Source organism: Argiope bruennichi, chromosome 7, assembly GCF_947563725.1.
Source record: "Argiope bruennichi chromosome 7, qqArgBrue1.1, whole genome shotgun sequence".
In the NCBI taxonomy this organism is placed as follows: Eukaryota; Metazoa; Arthropoda; class Arachnida; order Araneae; family Araneidae; genus Argiope; species Argiope bruennichi.
In genome coordinates this window covers 28,001,459-28,007,458 of record NC_079157.1, presented here as the reverse complement: position 1 = coordinate 28,007,458, position 6,000 = coordinate 28,001,459, and positions in this window count along the sequence as shown.

Below are 6,000 nucleotides of genomic sequence, written 5' to 3'. Positions count from 1 at the left end.
CAAAGTTCATTAGAATATTTTTTTAACGGAATAATGCTCTTTAACACTAGAAAGCAGAATTGAACACAAATGCTGTTTCTGGAAAAACAGATATATTTTAAGGTTAAAACTTAAAACAGTCGAGTTTAAATTATTATTTTCTCAGCCAGCTGAATAATAACTAAAAATAGTTTAGAAGAAAGAATTAACTGCACAGGAAAAGATAAACACGTAGAGCTTATTTCTTTTAGAAAGACAATGCAAATAATCATGCTCTTTTCAATACTTGAATCAAGGCTAAATTTTTTTTAAAAATTTTATTTATCTTATGTTGTAAGCTTATTATTATTGCCTTCACAAGGCCATGAAGTTGGACTTGATGTCGCCTGTAGATATAAATTCATTACAAAAGAAAAATATAATAATTTTAATGCTGTCAACATATTATGTTTGGATGGCAGATGATTAACGGATTAATTTATTATTACGTGTACGACTCATGCATTTCTATAAATATAGATGTTTAACAACTTCAAAAAGCATTTCGTTTATATTAAAGAATGACTAGAAAGCAGTTTTTTCCGGCATTTTTAGAAGCAAGATTTGAATGTTTTGGAAACGTGTTTTATAAAATAAAACTAATCTTTCCTAGTTGTTTCTTATTAGATAGTTTTTAATCTGTAAATTCTTTGAAAGGAAAGAAAATTAATCCAGATTGATATTTTTGATTCAACTTATATTCAGGATCAATATATTCTCTGCAAAACTATTCTAAAATTGTAAAACCTAGGAATTTTTTTCTTAATTTTTTTAGATCACTTTGGGGAGCAGTTTTAAAATTGTTAAAAAGGATTATACTTGCAAGAACAAGCGAAAATGAAAAGCTTATGAAAGAATAAGCAAAAACATGCCTAACTGCACATCATAAACACAATGTTTTAAAACATAAAATAACCTTTATACATTATCTAAATAACTAAAATTTTATTAATCGATGATAAACTCATATTTAAAATTCCCGAATGCTTTTACTGTTGTTGCCATTGCACTATTACTGAAATTTTAAGAACAATTTTCGTTTAAAACTTCCAAAAAGCATTCTAATCCTTATCGTTTCAACACAAACCAATAATCCTTAGGTTTCACAAAATACACGAAATACATTTTTTCAGTAGAATTTTTCCAAGTCTGAGACAACATTAATATCCAAGATTTTAGGTGAATCTGCGAAAAAAAGAACAACAACTTTTGGAATTTGCAAAAGAATTCAATTCCCAATGCTTTCCAGGCAACTTGGGAAAAACTTCAAATCATTTAAAAATCTTTTGAAACGACAAACAGCTTTTTTCAGTTTTTAAACTATGAAACAATTACTTTTAAAACACATGTTACGTTTTAAAAACTAAAGAAAAAAATACTTAAAGGAAATATGTATTTTTCTTATCGCTTTGTGTAATAAAAGAGTGTTCTTTTTGACACAACGTTTAACACCTGGTAATTCACTTGAAAAATTTTTTTTGACCTTCCAGAATTTTGGCAACAGTTTTTTTAAACAATTTAAATAAATCTTTTAAAACAAATGTGTTCTCGTAATGCTGTATAATATTTTTCTTTTTAGTGTAAATAATGTTAAACGAACAAAAATCAGGTTCAACATCTTCTAAGCAAGATAGTTACTCAGGGCGTGTTCCTGTTGACATTAAATCTACTCAACGTCACTTTTCCAGAACGATCTCGAAGTTTACTTTGATTTCCCGCCAAAATGAATCAACATAAACCTCATTTCCTAAGCAATAACCATAACCGCCATCGGTAAGTGGGCATCTAATGACTGTTTGAGAATGAAATTCCCTACGCGGTCTGGAGGTGCTACGAGATGATTCTAGAAAAACTTTCACTCTCTGTTTTTTTTACTCAAGTTTTTTTTATTCCTCCCATTTTTTTTTTTTTTTTTTTGTTCTCAGTCACTCTCTTGGTAGGAAACCCTTTCGCCATTTGTTGTGGCAAGCATCACGGCAGATATATTTAGTTCTGCAGACCTTGACTGAAATTTCAAAGACGACGGCGGATTCAGTAGATGATTATTTTTCAAAATTCAAATGCGAACGTTTGACATCTTTGGCCACTGAAATCTTTGTCTTTTTTTTATTTTATGATTATTGCATTTTCTTTGAATTTTCATTATTAAATTATTGCCAAACGTAAATGAATGCAATTTTGCATTTGGGATTCAACTACCATTTTATAAAATTCAGGTTCATTATTTTTAAACCAAAGAGTGTGTAATTTATGTTACAAAATTATATGGCCCCAATCCATGATACTATTCGCTACTTAATGTACAAATTAATTTCGGAAAACTGTAATCTTGTGAAACGTAAAATAATGCAGTTTTGCAGTTGGGGTCCGACTACCACTTTATAGAATTTAGGCTTATTAGATTAGGCTTACTAATTATAGAATTAGGCTTAAATCGATAGAGTTAAGGTTAGTTAGAGTTAGAGTTAGAGTTAGAGATAGAGTTAGGCTAATTATAGAATTAGCCTACTTCTATAGTTAGCCTAATTATAAAATTAGGCTAACTATAGAATTATGCTTATTAGAATTTAGGCTTACCAAAGATAGTATTACAAAGTTATACGACCTCATATCCATGATACAATATGGTACTTAATGTACAAATTAATTTTGGTAAATGGCTATTGTCAATTTTTTTTTTTTTGAGGATATCATATATTTTGGTTCCAAAATTTGTTCCAAAATCAAATCAGTTTATCCCGTTCAACTTAATACTTTTTTTTTGTTCCAAAAGAAATGACGATAAAAAGACAAATTATACTGATAAAATATATTCATTTGCGCTTTTTCAAATACGAAGTATAGAGAAAGTATTCTGAAAGTCAAAACACTCGAAATCGAGATTTTGATATTTCATCTCGGAAAACATATTTTTGGCAATATGTCTATCTGTTAGCATGACAATTCAAAACTTCTTTGAGTTATATAGATGAAATGTAGTATGTGGATTTAAGACCAAATTTTGAACGAAATTCATTGAAAGGAAATCTGACTGTTTGAGTGCAAGTGATCTTGACGAACGTAAAGAGCTAGATAAATGAAATTTGGTACACAAGTTTAAATCTTAAAATGTAGATTCTTAAAAAATTTTGAACTAGATTTTTCAAAGGATCAACTGTTAAATTCAATAAAAATTCTAGAATCAAATTCCAAATCAATCAATCTAGAATCAATCAACCAAAGATCTATATTTTGTAACTATTCACAGCCAATGACATGAAAGACATTCGCTGTCTGACTCAAGGTCCATAATTTTATGCTGGGGAGGAAGGTAACACCTTTACTAAAGTATATGCGAGAAAGTTTTGGAGAGACCACTCCTAGGGTTTAGAAGAAATCTGTTGTTCCATTAAAGAGCATTTGTAGCTTTTTGTATGATCTTTGACTAGTAGGCTTTATGTATGCTCTTTGATTAGTATGCTTTGTATGCTCTTTGACTAGTATGCTTGAGCATTTGTATGCTCTTTGACTAGTATGCTTGACTTCATAAATTGCCAGCAAAATGAATATGAAAATGTTTTCGGTTTTAAAGTGTGAAATGTTTCGGTTTTAAAGAAATTGAAATTGCTATTAACCATAAATGAAAAAATTCATGCATGATGAATATGATTAATGTCAATTCTCAACAACTATTAATCACTTTTTTCACTATTCGGAAAATGTATGGAAAGTTAAATATTGGCACTAAACTTGTAATTAAGGAATTTTAATTCACTTTATAACTAAAGAGTTAGAAAGATATTAAATTTTTCAATAGAGAACAGGAATATTAATATTTTCTCAAAACATTGCCGTTGCAGAACAATTTTGTAAATGTTTGTCCATAATTTGAATTGTTTTTATTTTTAAACAAGCAGTTCATTAAAAATTAAAAAAAAACAAATGATATTTAGTGATTCAAAATAAGTTTCTAAAAGTTCGATTTGCTGTTGCTCACGAATATAGTCATTCTAAAATAACTATTTTGGAAAATTATCATGAAAAAAAAAGACAAAATAAATAGCACATTGCTGAGAATTCTTCAAGTAATTTAGAATAAGCTTTAACATTTCTATGTCCAAACTCCTTCATATGCTAACACTAAAATCTTGGTATTATGTATCTTGGAGGGAAAAAATATTATGTATTAAAAAGCCAAGTAGAATAGTGTTATAATAAGTGAGAATTGTAATCATATTGTTTTTTTTAAAACTCGAATTCTTTAGACATTATATTTGCAAAGAAAATGTTATGAAAACACTATTCTGTGAAAGAAAATAATTATCGTCTGCCAATGAATAATTCAGAATAGCAACAGTATTTTAAAGAATCAAACTATTTTTAATAAAAAATAATTGTTTAAAAAATAAAATTTTGGAAAAAAAAATTAATATGAAACTAGAATGTGCTACCATGTAAGGTTTACGAAAACAGAATATATAAGCGTCATGAATTAATTATTCAAGATTCTCAGTAACCTATATTGAGTGGGAAAAAATGGCTTCTCTCTAGTTTCATTTGTCTGCCTCCTCCATTCAGACGTCATTTGTTGTTTGAAAAAAAAATAATAACAAAAAGAAATAAGGTAGATTGAGAAATAACTTTGTGAGTCATTTTCCGCATTTCCGCTTCAGGCGTTCTCAGGGATGTGTGTGTGTGTGGGGGGGGAGTTCTCGATTCCGAGGAACCTTAATAGTCACTCGAGGTTTATCAATTACAGGTTAGAAGAAAAATCCTTGCGGAAATGTTATATTAAGCCGTTACATTAATGATATTTTACGAGTGGACACTGTTATTTATTCTTTTGTTTGCTGAAGTTATGCATTTGGAAATGATTTTCTTTATTATTATTATTTTTATGCAGACAGTTATATAAATATTCTTTGTACCTGTTCGGTAAGGTTGCTGACGTCACTCTTGACAATGAAGACAGATTTTTTATTATTATTTTTTTTATCAAATAAGGATATCGCCGCATCGTATGGAATAAATTATCAAAAGTTATTCTAGCGATACTGTGAAGATGATTTAGAGTCACGAATTATGGGTTGCAATTTTGTTAGTTTCTTCCCTATTTGGAAGGAATTTTTGAAAATCGGAAGACTTTCTGTTTAGGAGAATCAAATTTTCTGAAAGAAATCAGATTATTAAAGTAGGAATCTTTTCTGAGTAAACTTTTGACTGATTATTCATTCTCCAAAAATTGTGGTTGTCTTTTTTATAATAAGGCCACGGTGGTACGGTGGCAAGTTCTCGGCTTCGGAACTGAGGATTCCAGACTCGAACCCCGATTTTATTGAACCACCACGTAAGGAAGCAAAGTGCGTGTCAAATCCTTTGGGATTAAATGTTCTTCCGCTTGTGAGGTGTAGGGGGCTTGGAGAAATCGTTCTTGGTTGTTCAGGGGGAGGGATCCAAGTGTGTCCCCAAATAGTCCTAGGTTCGTTTAAAACAGGGTAAATGTGATTAAACGAAATTTTAATTTAATAAGTACATTGCAACAGAATTTTTGTTACATTCATTCACAATTTTTGAAGAAACACGGCAGATATTTTGCAGATCGAAAGCCACGGGTGAAATGAGGTGGTGGTCATATCAGTGGTGTTCATGGGAGGAGCTCGACACTTGACGTCGGATTCAAGCTCTATCTCCCATGACTTAGTTTGTCCGAGATTATATTTAAGAAGCTGTACCTGTCGGAATCCAGTTGGTGTCGCTATTTTCATAAATATTATATTTTGTGTCTATACTAACACAAACCCCTTCAGCGGGCCGCGGTAGCCTGGTGGTAAGGTCTCGGCTTTGGAACTGGAGGGTTTCAGGTTCGAGGCCCAATTCCACCGAAGAATCGTCGTGTAAGGGGGTCTGGTGCACGTCAAATCCGTCTGAGCCAAATGTCCTCCCGCTGGTGTGGTGTGGTGTGGTGTGGAGAGAGATGCCAGCTGAGGTGTCGTCGTCGTCATT